The 15,921-nt window shown below is 42.8% G+C and overlaps 1 long non-coding RNA gene across 3 annotated transcripts in view; it reads right to left on the minus strand.

The window, feature by feature from the left end:
- Window positions 1-4,377: 4,377 nt before the first annotated feature.
- Window positions 4,378-15,921, minus strand: part of LOC309650322 — a 39,667-nt gene continuing 28,123 nt past the window's right edge. For 2 of the 3 annotated variants that reach the window (XR_014257524.1, XR_014257525.1), the window contains exons 3-4: window positions 13,426-14,692; window positions 4,378-4,716 (exon numbers count right to left, since the gene is read on the minus strand). This is a non-coding gene — a long non-coding RNA (uncharacterized lncRNA). The remainder of the gene's footprint in view (window positions 4,717-13,425; window positions 14,693-15,921) is intronic. The other variant, XR_014257526.1, reaches the window with a different exon arrangement.

Raw genomic sequence — 15,921 nt, forward strand, 5'->3', positions numbered from 1 at the left:
TTGGTGATATTTGCCAGGCCTCTCCACTGTAAAGTGACTCCATCCACTCCCACTCCCTAACCCCCACCCCTACCTTTCTATTTTTTAGCAAGTCACTAAATCCAGCTGACACTCAACGGGTAGAGAGTGGGATTAAGTTCCACCTCCTAGAAGGGGAAGCATCTACATAAATTCTTTGGAATACTTCTTTAAAGAAGATTTGTCTCTTCTCCCCTATTTATTTATTTATTTATTCAATCAATTAGTTTTATCAGTAGGGACTCTGTAATATTTATTTTACACTTTGGGTTATAATCCAATACTATGTTATTTCTTTTGTTGCTCAAATTGTCCAGCTTTGCCCATTGGGAGCTCTTTCAGGTTGTCAGGTTGACTCCCGAGCGTTTGCCATGCCCCCCCAACCTTTGGTTTTTGAACACTTCCTTACTTTCTGGCACTGCAACATGCTCTAAGCTCATCTTGTCTTTTCTCTACCCCAGCCCTAAAATCATCTACTTCTCCAAAGATCCCTGGTTCTTTCTATCGGAGAATGGTTTTTAGAAGACAAACTCTGGACGCTGGATCATTGCTCATTGCTACTGGGGAGTAGACCTATGTTTTTAAATTGTGAAATGTATAATATACAGAAGAGTACATCAAACATATAAGTATGGTTTAAAGGATAATTATAAGCTGAACATAATCAAGTCTGTTTTTAGCATTAATTATGTCCATTCCTGTGTATCTTCCTCTTGAAACCTTCCCCTGACCTACAAGGCCAGGATGGGGTGCCCCTCACATGAGCAACCATAACACCTAGTACTTATTCCTATGCTAATTCTTTATTAATACATGTCTATGGTAAACAAGTTGAAGATTCAGATGTTTAAAGAAGAAACCAAGCCAACATTATTCTACCATCCAAGGGAAAATTTCTAACCACCAAGAGTGGTCCAAGGATATGATGATTTCCCTCTAGATCTGTGCTTCATTCACACAGATGGGGCCACATGGGGCAACTGAGCACATGAAATGTGGCTGGTCTGAATTGGGATGAGTTAGTACAAAAAAAAAAGAATGTAAAATATCTCATTAACAGTTTTTTATATTGATTACTTGTTGAAAGGATAATATTTTGGATGTGTTGAGTTAAATAAAACATTATTAAAATTAATTGCCCCTGTACATGTGACAAAACTTATACATTTAAAATTGGTTAATTTCATTGCATGTAAATCAATAATGGGGATTTAAAAAGTCTGAGAAGACAAAAAAATTTAATTTCACCTGTTTCTTTTTTTTTTCCCTTTGGTAGTTACCAGAAGAATTTAAATTATATATGTGGCTCGACTTATATTTCCACTGGATGGGGTATTCTATAAAGAGAGAGCTCCTGGTGACTAGATGTTTTTGAGCACTGAGTGGATTTTGGTCCAGTGCTGGTGGTAATTGTGGAGGTTGGATTAGGTGATTCTTAAGATTTTAGGATTGAGAGTTTATGATTCTATGTCTCTGCCTTTTCTCCTACTCTTTGCCTCTGTCTACACTCTGCTTATTCCCCAAACATGCCCTATGGCTTCCTTTTTTTTTTTTCCCTGTGGCTTCTTCTCTCTGAGCCTTTGTTCATCCAGTGCGGTCCATTTGGAATGTCCTCTCCACTATCTCGTGTCAAAATCCTACCCGACCTGAAAAGCAGCTGACATGCCACCTCACCCATGAAGCCTTTCCCACAGAGGGAAGTAAACTCCCTGAACACCTCCATCACTACTCACTAACCCCTCAGTGTATTTTGTACTTCAGCAATTTGCTAACTTCTCTCCCCTACTAGATTGGAAGTACCTTGAAGGCAAGGGTGTGTGGCACAGATACTTCCAAGAACTGACCTGCAGATCCTCAAACTCTATTCATACTCTTTCCTAAGACACATTTTCTGGAGAAGATGCTCTGAAGTCCAGGTCCACCTTTTTCTTTCCCACCCACCCTGCTCATACTTTACAAAAGGCTCTCAGCCCTGATTTTCACCCACAACCTTACCCCAGGGGGTTGGGGTTGGGGGTTAAACACCTTCAGGGCACCAACCAAAGGTGAAGAACTGTGATGACTGGATAATAAGGCATTTTGCAAGTGGGACAGTTGCTGGTACTTTGCTTTCAATAGAGTTGAAGGAGATTCTGATTTTGTTGTCAGTAAAAATAACTTTTGATGATAGGTCACTATGTAATTTTTTGGCTTGTAACGCCAAGAATTCAAATAATTAAGTGATATTATTGTAACAGAACTCCCTCCGCTTTCACCTACTTATTTATTGGAACAAGGTTTCTCAGAGTTTCTATTTATAAAAGTTAAAAATAGATATAAAGTTGATGCTGAACCCAGCTTCATTCCAGCAATAAGTAACATTTATTCATAAATACATAAACTAATTGAAAAAAATCTATTTCAGTAAGAGATACATTTCCAATATCGTTTTACTCTTTGTTTAATAATCATTTTTCAAAAGATATATGTTATGTTGCTTTGATCAATTGTGTACTAATGCAATAATAAGTGATATTTCAATCCAGAAGAAATTTTAAAACATAGAGCTTTAGAGTCAAAGGAAATTTTAAATTATTTAAATTTTAAAATTTCTTAAAGTGCAATCATATATATAAATTTCTGTTGGGAGTATGAATTAGGTAATCAATAACAGACTTTCCAGCAGAAAATATATTACCCTAGGAGAACATTCTGTGAGAGGAAGCAAAATGTAACTATACATTCAAGAAGAAAAAAATTAATGATGTAGCATTTCTGCCTGCTAATGTACAGCTTGTTCTGATATTTTCTTGACATGAATGATAGTGAGTATCAAACCATGATGATACTTACATTCAACTGATGATGGAACAGTTTTATTTAAGATATTTTCAATATGCTAGCAAGTATATCCTTTGCAATGGCTTACATTTAAGATGAATATTTTATTATTATTTTTTAAAAGTTTGATCTATATCCATTCCTTCATTTTATTTTCGTTTTTTTTAAACTGCAGTATCTTTCATTTTATTTATTTATTTATTTTTTGGCATTGTTTAGTCTTCATTGCGGTGCGCGGGCTTCTCATTGTGGTGGTTTCTCTTGCGGAGCACAGGCTCTAGGTGCGCGGGCTTCAGTATTTGCAACACGTGGCTCAGTAGTTGTGGTGCACAGGCTTAGTTGCTCCACAGCATGTGGGATCTTCCCGGACCAGGGCTCGAACCCGAACCCATGTCCCCTGCATTGGCAGGCGGATTCTTAACCACTGTGCCACCAGGGAAATCCCTAAAATGAACGTTTCAGTTGTCAATTTTAAAACGTGCCAGATAGTCTGCATGTGGACCAGCAGGTCCATTCTTCGACCTACTCCTCCCTTCCTCTCCCCTGGTTGGCTGACTTAGATGGAGGACATCAACGGCTCTATGCCTTCTAGCCTCGGCTTGGATTTGGTCAATGGGAAGTCCTGGCAGGAGACAGGAGGGAGGGAAGAGAGTGAGATTAGTGTCTCTATTCCCCTTGTTCCCACCTCTGGACATCTAGTCAGTCTGGCCCTGGCCCTGGGCAGAAAGTTAGTGCTCCTCTTAAGGAAGAGAAATTGCCCTTTAGACCTCAGGTGGTAACAGCCTGGCTCCCGCCCTTCCCAGCTCCCTGCATAATCCCTTGTGATTTCCCTACACCTTGACCACACCTTCTACATTAGCTTCTTTGCATATATGACCTTCTTGAATTGTCTTACTTTGAGTGCGTTGTTTCCTGTTGGAATCCTCACAAATGTGGAATTTAAAAATATTCTTTAAGGGGGCACAAGAGCAAAAAGTCTGAAGACCACTGATCCAGGCTATAGCCTTATTCATTCATTCAATAAACATTGACTGCATCATGCCCAGTGTTCGGTTACAAAGATGAATTAGTTGGTCACCTCACACCCATTAGGATGGTTACTATCAAAAACACAAAAAACAAGTGTTGGCAAGGAGGTGGAACAATTGGGACACTTGTGCACTGTTGGTAGGAATGTAAAATGATGCAGAAGCTGTGGGAAATTGTATGGAGTTTCCTCAAAAAAATCAAGCAGAATTAACCTATGACCCAGCAATTCCACTTCTTGGTATATACTCAAAAAAATTGGAAGTAGGGTCTTGAAGACACACTACTGTGTACACCCATGTTCACAGCAGCATTATTCCTAATAGCTAAAACATGGAAGCAACCAAAGTGTCCATCAACTATTGAATGGATTACCAAAATGTAGTATATTCATACAATAAAATATTATTCAGTCTTAAAAAAAAATTCTGACACATGCTGCAACATGAATGAACCTTGAAGATGTTATGCTAAGTGAAATAAGCCAGTCACAAAAGGACAAAAAAAGTATGATTCCACTTATATGAGGTACTTTATTATTTTTTTAATTAATTCATTTTGGCTGTGTTGGGTCTTCGTTGCTGCGTGCGAGTTTTCTCGAGTTGCGGCGAGCGGGGGCTACTCTTCGTTGCAGTGCGCTGGCTTTTCTTTGCAGTGGCTTCTCTCATTGCGGTGGCTCCTCTTGTTGCGGAGCATGGGCTCTAGGCGTGTGGGCTTCAGTAGTTGTGGCACACAGGCTCAGTAGTTGCGGCTCGTGGGCTCTAGAGCGCTGGCTCAGTAGTCATGGCGCATGGGCTTAGTTGCTCCGTGGCATGTGGGATCTTCTTGGACCAGGGCTTGAACCCATGTCCCCTGCATTGGCAAGTGGATTCTTAACCACTGCGCCAGCAGGGAAGTCCGCAATATGTACTTTAATAAAGGTGTGGACAAGCTGTGAGAGCACTGTGGAGAGAGCAACAAATTCTACCTGGGGAAATTGGGAGGGGCTTCCCACAGAAGGTTTTATTTGGTTTATGGCATTGAAGATAAGTAGGCGCTTGCTTGGCAGTGAAAAGGAGAAAGGGCGTTCGAGGCAAAAGGGCAACATGAATCAAGTCAGGAGAACCAATGATTGTTAGGGGATTGCTGAGTCATGGCTGGGTGTTCAAAAGGTAGTTCAGAAAGCACAAAGATTAAAGGAAACCATTTGTAAATATGATTAAATTAAAATTAAAAACTTAAAAATGGCAGAAGACATTATGAACAAAATTAAAATACTAAATGACTCTCTGGAAAAAGATAATTGCAATTTATATATAAATAACACCTAGAAGCCAGTAAGAACTAAAGACAAGCAAACAAGTTGAAACATAAGCAAAGGATGAAGAGGTAATTCTCACAGGAACTCGCATCTGCAGAGGGAAATGCAAATTAAAATGATTAGATATCACCTCCAAAGAATAGAGTAGGGAAAGGGGGAAAATAGTAACTTTACAGTGGAGAAAAACCAACTAAACCAAGTGATGAAAGGTAATAACATCACCAGTAATGTTATGTGGGTAGCATGTGACCTCCTATAGGGTGTGATAAGAAAAGTACTTCAGGGGGCTTCTTTGGTGGCACAGTGGTTAAGAATCTGCCTGCCACTGCAGGGGACACGGGTTCGAGCCCTGGTCCGGGAAGATCCCACATGCCACGGAGCAACTAAGCCCGTGTGCCACAGCTACTGAGCCTGTGCTCTAGAGCCCACGAGCCACAGCTACTGAGCCCACGTGCCACAACTATTGAAACCCGCGTGCCTAGAGCCCATGCTCCGCAACAAGAGAAGCCACCTCAGTGAGAAGCCTGTGCTCACGGCAACTAGAGAAAGCCCGCATGCAGCAACAAGGACCCAACGCAGCCAAAAATACAATTAATTAATTAATTAAAAAAAGAAAGAAAAAGAAAGAAAGGTACGTCATCTCTTCCCCAAAACCCATAACCTCTGTCTAGCCATGAGGAAAACATCAGATAAGTCCAAATTGAGGAACATTCTGCAAAATACCTGACCAGTGCTCCTCAAGACTACCAAAGTCATAGCAATAAGGTAAGACTGAGAAACTGTCACAGAGCAGAAGAAACTAAAGAGACATGAGGACTAGACGCAGTGTAGTATCCTGGATGGGATCCTGGAACAGAAAAAGGACATTAGTGAAATCTGAAGAAAGTCTGGAGTTTAATAGTAATAAGCCAATGTTGGCTTCTTCGATTTGACAAATCTGCCATGGTGACGTAAAATGCTAACATTAGGGGAAATTGAGTGAGGGGTATATGGGAACTCTCTTGACTATCTGTGTAACTTTTCTGTAGATCTAAAGATATTCCAAAGTAAAAAGTTTATTTTAAAAAATGATGAGGGCTTCCCTGGCGGCACAGTGGTTAAGAATCCACTTGCCAGTGCAGGGGACATGGGTTCGAGCCCTGGCCCAGAAAGATTCCACATGTCGCAGAGCAACTAAGCCCGTGCACCACAACTACTGAGCCTGCGCTCTAGAGCCCGTGAGCCACAACTACTAAGCCCACATGCCACAATTACTGAGGCCTGCGCGCCACAACTACTGAAGCCCGCACACCTAGAGCCCATGCTCCACAACAAGAGAAGCCACCACAGTGAGAAGCCCACGCACCGCAACGACGAATAGCCCCCACTCGCCACAACTAGAGAAAGCCCGCGCACAGCAATGAAGACCCAACACAGCCAAAAATAAAAAATAAATAAAATAAAATAAATAAATAAATTAAAAATCTTATCTATAAAAAAAAATGATGAGATACTATTTTCTACCCATGAAATTAACAAGAATAAAAAGTCTGACTCAAATAAGTCAGGAGGATATGGGAAAAATGGTTCTCTCATACTTGCAGGCAGAAGGGCCAAAGGTACTTTAGGAAAACAATTTAGTCTAGGAAAGCAGTACAAACACTGCAATCCAGAAATTCCATTTTCAAGTATATAGAGAGAACAGTTCTTACACATGGACACCAAGAGATATTTATAAAGGCATTTGATACAAATTGTCCACTATAACATAAAATTGGAGCAACTTGAATGTCTATCAATAGGCAAACAGATATAAAAATTGAGATATATAAATGTGATGGAATATTTACTATACAACAGCTAAAAGGAAAGAATGAGATCTCTATATGTCAATGTGGCCAGATGTTACAAATATTGAGTGAAAAAGTAAAGATGAAGAAGGATATATATGATATGATACCATTGATATAAATTTAAAAGACACACAAAAATAATTTATATTGTTTGTGTATACATGTATCCTAATTCATTCATCTAACAGATTTTTTTTGGCTGTGCCACGCAGCTTGTGGGATCTTAGTTCCCTGACCAGGGATCTAACTCAGGGCCCTGGCAGTGAGAGTGCTGAGTCCTAACCACTGGACTGCCAGGGAATTCCCTAACAGATCTTTCTTGAATACCTTATTATGTGCCAAGTGTTATTCTCAGTTCTGAGGATATAGCAGTGAACAATGTCTAACAACTGTATAGGACTTACTAAGAGCCAAGCATTCTGTAATAATAGTAGCAATAATAATAACAATAATAATAATAGCAAACACTGATGTAGCATTTACTATATAGTTATGCTATAGTTATATAGTTATACAGTTACTATTATAGAGGTATAATTCTAAGCGCTTTACATGCATTAACTCATTTAATTCTCATAGTAACCTTACGACACAGGGTCTGTTATTACCCCCAACTTATGAAGACACTGAGGGGCAATGAAGTTAAGTAACTTGCCTAGGGTCACACAGCTGGACAGTGGTAGAGACAGCAATCAAATCCTGGCATACTGGCTCCAAGTCTGTCCTACAACCATCATGCTCTCTGCCTCAAATCCCCCGCTGTCATGGAGCTTACATTCTAGTGAAGGCAAATAAAAATGTGTAGTAAGTCAGACAGTGAAAGAGCTGTGGAAAAAAATAAAGAAGGGAAGGAGGGAATTCCCTGGTGCTCCAGTGGTTAGGACTCTGCACTTTCACTGCTGAGGGCCTGGGTTCAATCTGGTCGGGGAATTAAGACCTGCAAGTAGTCAGCGCGGCCAAAAAAAAGAAAAAAGAAGGGAAGGAAAGTGGGAGTATGAGATAGGGTGTGGGGTGTGGTGGTCATGGATGACCCCACTGAGAGAGAACATCTGAGCGAGACCCCAAGGAAGTGAAGGAGAAAATCATGCTGATACCTGGGGGTAACTTCATTCCAGGCAGAGGAAATAACAAGGTCAAAGGCTCTGGGAAGGAGTAAACCTGGAGTGTTTGAAAAATAAATAGCAAGGAAGCCAGGGTGGCTAAAGCAGAGGGAATAAGGGCAAATAAGGGGAAAAGAGATGAGGCCAGAGAGAGGTGGGAGCTAGATTGGGTGGGTCCTTATAAGTCATGTGGACCTTGGAGGGGTCTGAGCAGGGGGTGACAGTATCTGACTTAGGCTTTACAGGGATCCTTCTTTGTTGAGGTGAGATTGCTCAGAGGCGATTGTAATAATCTGGGCAAGAAATGAGTGGTGGCTTGGACTGGAGTGGTAGCAGTGGAGGTGGAAAGAAGTGATTGGATTCAGGAAAGAGTCAAGGATGACTCAGGTTTTTGGCCTATGTAAGTGGGAAGACAGAGTGATTGTTTCCTGGATGGGGAAGACAGTGGAGAAGCAGGCTTGGGGAGGGGGTGGGAAGGCCTGGAGTTTCTTTTTGAACATGCTGAGTTTGAGATTTTTGTTGGAAAACCAGGTGGACACGTTGAGCGTTCAGTTGGACGTAAAAGTCTGGAGTTTTGAGAAGAGGAGATGAAAATCTAAGCATCATCTGCATATAGATCTTATTTGAAACCACAAGAAAGGATGAGATCACCAGAGAAATGAATACAGATATAGAGCAGTGAAAATGTGAGAACTGAACCCTGGGGCCCCAACATTCAGAGTTTGCAGCTGAGGAGGAGGAAAGGGAGAAGGGGCAGAATTCAGCAACAGGAAACTGAGAAGGAGCAGCCAGTGAGGCAGGAGAAAAACCAGGAGAAAAGCCAGGAGAGAGAGCCAGCTAATTGAAGAAAGTGATTCAAGAAGGATCAGGTGATCAAATGTGTTGAAGGCTGCTGATGGGTAAAGAAAGATGAGGACTGAGAAATGACCATTTGATCAAGCAACATGGAGGTACAGGGTGGCAGAATGTGCCATCCCAAAATATGCCACTTTGGCATGAGGATTATTATTATTATTATTACTATTTTTTGCAACTCACATCAAATAAGGATTATTTTGAGGTAGAGGCAATTGAGAAGAAGGAGAGGCTTCTCTACCCTACCCTTATTTGCATAAAAGTAGGACACACATCTATAAAGGTGTCCCTCCTCCTGTCTCTACCGGGAAGGACAGAAGTCAATCACCAGAGACAACTTTAGGCCCTTATCAGCCTAGAGACAGCTCCGGAGGAATCTATATACAGACTTTACTAACTAACCTTTATCTACCATCATTTCCCTTGATTTGCCTTCCCACAATTTCCTGCCCCTAGAGTCAGATCATTTTCCTTTCTCTTGTCACTTATCTAAAAGTTTACCATTCCTTTGCTAAGATGCTATATCAGCCCAAGTTCTAACTAATCTTTGAGTCACTCATCTCTGGGTATATGATGCACATGTTTATGAACTTCTGTTTGTTCTTCTCTTGTTAATCTGTCTTTTGCCAGTATAATTTAAGCAGCCCCAGCTGGAGAAGCTAAGATGGGCAGAGAAAGAGATTTTTATTCTCCTACAGAGGTCATTAGTGACATTGACAAGAGTGGTTTTAGGTACAGCATACGGGGGTGAAAAACTAACTGGATCAGATTTGAGAGTCTGGGAGGAGAGAAACGATGCAGGCAGTACAGACAATTCTCTCAAGGTTTTGGCAATAGCTGCAAGGGAGAGTGGGGTGAACAGATGTGTGTTAAGGTGTCAAAATAATGCGGGCTAGCCTGTTGGCGCAGTGGTTAAGAATCTGCCTGCCAATGCAGGGGACATGGGTTCAATCCCTGGTCCGGGAAGATCCCACATGCCGCGGAGAGACTAAGCCCATGTGCCGCAACTACTGAGCCTACGCTCTAGAGTCCGCGAGCCACAACTACTGAGCCCGCGTGCCACAACTACTGAAGCCCGCATGCCCCAACTACTGAAGCCTGCACGCCTACAGCCCGTGCTCCACAACAAGAGAAGCCACCGCAATGAGAAGCCCACGCACCGCAACGAAGAGTAGCCCCCACTCACTGCAACTAGAGGAAGCCCGCGCGCAGCAACGAAGACCCAAAGCAGCCAAAAATAAAATAAATAAAATTAAATTAAAAAAAAAAGCATTACGCTCATGATAGAGGTTGCCCTGTCATTGGTAGAGGTTGATGTACATTACTTTTTTTTTTTTTGGCCGTGTAGCCTGTGGGATATCAGTTCCCCGACCAGGGATCAAACCTTCACCCCCTGCATTGGAAGGGCAGAGTCTTAACCACTGGACCATCAGGGAAGTCCTACATTACATTCTTGATAGAGGCTGATGTCAGTGAAGGTTCAAAGAGACTTTAAAATTTGATAAAATAGTGTAGATATCTGTAAAAAAAAAAAAAATTGAAGGCAAATAGAACAAACTGTAACAGCTGATAATTCAGAAAGGTAAAAAATTTGGTTTGTTATATCATCTTTACACTTTCAAATGTCTTTGTAAATAATTAGAGGGCAAAAGAAGTTTGTGGGCCTGAATGTGTGAAGGCCCTTGAGTGCCATGTCCGGAATGGGGTCTGCAGCTGTCTAAACAGGGGGACCATGGCTCAGAATGTTCTCCCTGAAAGCTGTGTGTAGCGCAGACTGGATGTGGGAACAATAAAAAGTTTACTTTAATAGTCCAGGCCAGAGTTTTCCAAAGTGTAGACAGGACCATCTGCATCAAAATCTCCCAAGGGCACTCAATAAAATTCAAACCCTGGGCCTTTCCCCTCCAGCCTACTAAATCCTAATGTTTCCAGCAGGGCCAAGCAATCTGTACCTGAGAAGGTAGAGTGGTAGCAAGTTCAGGGGAAGGTGGGGGGCTGCGTTTAGTACCTGTGGAGATGGAGGTGCCCACAGGACTTCCAGCCTGTGAGTAGATATAAGAGTTTCAAGTTCACCGATGGGTGTTTATCAGATTCATAGTCAAGTCTCCCACGGCAGGAAACACAGGGACTTGCACACAGTAGGTGCTAAATGTTTATTAAGTGAATTATGAATTTAGCTTAAAAGCCATTCACTGGATCACAAATTCTACCTCCTTACCAACTCTCTCCTAGTTGCCGAGGACATGCGTGTTTTTTCATGCTGGCTATCAGCCCAGAGAAGTGGGAAAAGCTTGGATTTCAGAGTCAGACAGACTTGGATTCTCACCTGGCTCCCCTTCTTCCCAGCTCTGTGGCCACAACTGACTCTCTCCTTGGAACCTTAGTTTTCTCATGTGCAAGTAATATACCTTGTCATTCATTCATTCATTGGGGCTCTCTTGCTCTCCTGGAGCTCACATCCTATGGGGGGGAATGGCAGTAAACAATAAATACAGTAAATAGGTTTATTATATCATATGTGAGAAGGTGTCTGGGCCTGAGTGGTAGTGGTAGTAGTGGTCAGGTAGGGGAGGTATCAGGAGTCACCACATAGTAGTGGTGAGAAGGAAGATTTGTGGAAAGGCTTGAGGGATGTGATGGAGTAGGCCAAGTGGATATCTGGAGAAGAGTGTTCCAGGCAGAAGGAACAGCAAGTGCTAAGGCCCTGAGGTAGAAGTGTGGCTGGCAGTGTTTGAGAAATAGCAAGGAGGCAGTGTGGTTGGAGTGAAGTGAGTGAAGGGGAGACTGAAAGAAGAGGGCTTTGGGACTTCCCTGGTGGTCCAGTGGGTAAGACTCCGCACTCACAATGCAGGGGGCCTGGGTTCGATTCCTGGTCAAGAAACTAGATTCCACATGCATTCCGCAGCTAAGAAGTTTGCATGCTGCAACTGAAGATCCCGCATGCCGCAACTAAACATGCTGCAACGAAGATCCCGTGTGCCACAACTGAGACCTGGCGCAGCCAAAATAAATACATACATACATACATATTTTTAAAAAAGACTATTAAAAAAAAAGAAGAGGGCCTTGCAGGGCTGTGATGTTATATAACAAAGGAAATAAGGAAATGAACTCAGTTACAGAGTGCCAATAATGTGTAAGTAACTGAGCTTGACATACGTCAGCCATTTAATCCTTGCACTAACCTTAAAGGCAGGTGTTCTGACCTCACCCACTTTTATACACATGAATAAACTGAGTGACATAAACAAAATATGACTTGCTCATGATGTACAGCTAGTAAGTGGCCCAGAGGATCCTTTCCAAGCACCACACATTGTTTGCTATGCATCTGTCATAGCTATAGCAATTCCATAAAATTCCCATTCCTTTTAGCAAAAGGATTCAATGAGGGGGACTGAGGAGCAGACATGGCCTAAGCAAGGGGGGATACCACCCAGGCCCAGGCATCCTGAGACTGTTCTGGATCTGCAGGAAGAAGAGTCTGCAGATATACGGCCCCTCTGAGTCAAGGGCAATGTGGGCCTGCAATGGTTAAAAAATGAGGACTTGGGGGCTTCCCTGGTGGCGCAGTGGTTGAGAATCTGCCTGCCAATGCAGGGAACACGGGTTCGAGCCCTGGTCTGGGAAGATCCCACATGCCACGGACCAACTGGGCCCGTGAGCCACAACTACTGAGCCTGCGCGTCTGGAGCCTGTGCTCCGCAACGAGAGGCCGCGACAGTGAGAGGCCCGCGCACCGCGATGAAGAGTGGCCCCAGCTCGCCACAAATGGAGAAAGCCCTCGCACAGAAACGAAGACCCAACACAGCCAAAAATAAATAAATAAATAAATAAATACATTTATTAAAAAAAAAAAAAAAAAATGAGGACTTGCTAGACTTCCCCAGTGGTCCATTGGTTAAGACTCCGTGCTTCCACTGTAGGGAGCATGGGTTCGATCCCTGGTCAATCCCTGATCCAGGAAATTCCACATGCCGCCTGGGGTGGCCAGAAAAAAAAAAAAAAAGAGGACTTGCTAAAACAGGGTTACAAATATTGTAGCATATTTTAACTGATTACCTTCAACAAGATCATGCTTTTAACATGCAGAGGGACTTCCCTGGTGGCGCGGTGGTTAAGGATCCACCTGCCAATGCAGGGGACACGGATTCGAGCCCTGGTCTGGGAAGATCCCACATGTCGCGGAGCAACTAAGCCCATGAGCCACAACTACTGAGCCCATGTGCCACAACTACTGAAGCCCGCACGCCTAGAGCCCCTGCTTCGCAACAAGAGAAGCCACCACAGTGAGAAGCCTGCACACCGCAACGAAGAGTAGCCCCTGCTCACTGCAACTAGAGAAAGCCCGCACACAGCAACAAAGACCCAAAGCAGCCAAAAATAAATAAAATAAAATAAATAATAAATTTTAAAAAACATGTGGAATACACAGCAATATAATTTATATAAAATTATTAAATTCATAGCATACCACGGGGGAATGGTCTGATGATGGGACCAGTTTCACAGATGTGAGGGACTTCTTTCTAGCCTGTGTTTCTGTGTCTGAATGTATAACTTCATGTGGCCCTAACACCGAAAGTCTACATTTGAGCCCCTCAGTACATGTAAATAAAGATAAAGATGGTAAATATATGTGGTACTTGCTGGCTGCTGCCCTGAGTTCTATATGTACATTGGCTAAGACCCTTAGAACAGCCCCATGAGATTGGCATTATTGTTTCCATGTGATGGAGGAAGAAACAGTGAATCAGGGAGGTTGACTGATTTACCCAAGATCTTCTAACTAGTGAGTGGTGGTGTGGGGATCTGAACCTAGACAATCTGGCTAGATTCTTAATCTTAATTCTTATGCTATACTGCCTGGTCCAGGCTGGGCCTTGGCCACGGGCTGTCCCAGGTGGTTTTTCCCAAGGGCTCTTTCCTGGCACTGTCATGTTGATACAACCTTCTCCAAGCTGTGGAGGATCTTAGGGCTGCTATTTCCTGGTCCTCATGGGATCTGCTACCTCCAAGGCTGGCACCCAAGGACTGACTGAGGACCGGAATGAGGGAGAGTCAGAGAGTGAGGAGGATCAGAGTGCACGGGTGAATGTTGACCTCAAGACTGGAAAGGACTGGGAGTTCCCTGATGGTCTAGTGGTTAGGATTTGGCACTTTCACTGCCGTGGCCTGGGTTCAATCCCTGGGAACTGAGATCCCGCAAGCCACGCAGCATGGCAAAAAAAAAAAAAAAAAAGACTGGAAAGGACTATAGGTCTCAGGGTTCTGGCCCATGTCACCTGCATAAAGTCCCTCCACTAGCCCCACCTTTGCCTCCTTTTTTCTACACTGAACCTGTGGTGTTTTGAAACAGCTCTGGATTAAGATGTTAGAAAACTGACTTAAGTCCTGGATCTGTTACCTAACAGCTGTGTGATCTTGGCCAAATGGCTTTATGTCTCTGAGTCCTCAGTTTTTTCATCTGTAAAATGGAAATGAGAATAATAGCTACTATTTATTGAGCACCAGGACTTGGATCATTGATAAACCTGGGGCACTTGGTTGTAAACTATAAAGGACCGAACCATGTGAGGCATGTTGTCGTTGTTCTGATCCTTGTCCTAAATGCTTTTCCTCTCTTTGGTTATTTCCATTATAGCTGATGTTCTCCTTTCATCTGCTCCAGGTGACACAAGGCCCTTGGATTTCTCTGAAGGCTTTTCTAGGCTCTTCTGTCATCTCCCAAGTGGCTGGACCTGTGCCAGGAGAAGGTGAAGTACAGAGAATTCAGTTTAATGTTGGCACCTTCAGTCACAATCACATCACTCTAGTAGCATTTAAATATACTTTTATGTGAAAGGAGAGCATATCTCATGAAAAGCACACAGATCATGAGTGCTCAATGAGTTATCACAGAACAACTACATCTGTGTAACCTTTGTAACCACCACCCAGTAAAGAAAGAGAACATTATCAGCACCCTAGAAGCCCTTGTTGTGTCCACTTTGTGCCCCCTCCTAACCACTGCCACCTCCTTCCGCCCCATGTCTATGTCTGTGTTGCCAAAGCCCAGCACAAAGCCTTGTCAAGAGGCCCATAAATAGTTGCTAAACTGAGCTAAGCCCTTTGACATCATTTTGTGATCTCAAGCTAGTCACTTGGACTTTCTCTGCCTTGATTCACTCTTCTGCAAAACAAGGGTGGCATTTCAGTAATCTCAATAATTCTCAACCCTAGTTGAGAATCACCTGGGGAAACTTTTGAAAAACTATCCATCTTGCTTGGGCACTACCCTGGAGGAAGTGGATACAAACCTCTGAAGGTCCTAGGCAATGGTAGTGTTTAAAAGCTTTCCAAGGATTCCAGTGAATGGCCATGATCTCTCAAATCTTACAAATTCCAACCAACACTATATGTTCAAATCTCAGTTCCACTGCTGCTGTGGGTTGAATTTTGTCCTCCACAAAGATGTTGAAGTTCTAACCCCCAGCACCTGTGAATGTGGACTTATTTGAAAATAGGGTTATTGAAAATGATCAAGTTAAGATGAGGTCATTAGGGTGGGCCCCTAATCCAGTGTGACTGGAAACCTTATAAAAAGGGGAAATCTGGACCCAGAGACAGAGACACAGGGAGATCACCACGTGAAGACTGGAGTTATCAAGGAGCACCAAAGATTGTTGGTAAACCACCAGAAGCTAGGAGAGACGCATGGAACAGATTCTTCCTCACAGCCCTCAGAAGGAACCAACTCTGCTGACACCTTGACTTCAGACTTCTAGCCTCCAGGATATGAGACAGTAAATTTCTGTTCTTTAAGCCACCCAGTTTGTGGTACTTTGTTACAGTAACCCTAGCAAACCGATATAACTATTTACATACTAGTTAAGGAACTCTCTTTACCTGTTTCCTCATCTGCAAAAGTGGAACCATAATAATTGTTCTATGTGCTGGGCTCCATTCTAAACACTTTACATAGATTATC

Source organism: Balaenoptera physalus, assembly GCF_965194825.1.
Source record: "Balaenoptera physalus genome assembly, chromosome: 1".
In the NCBI taxonomy this organism is placed as follows: Eukaryota; Metazoa; Chordata; class Mammalia; order Artiodactyla; family Balaenopteridae; genus Balaenoptera; species Balaenoptera physalus.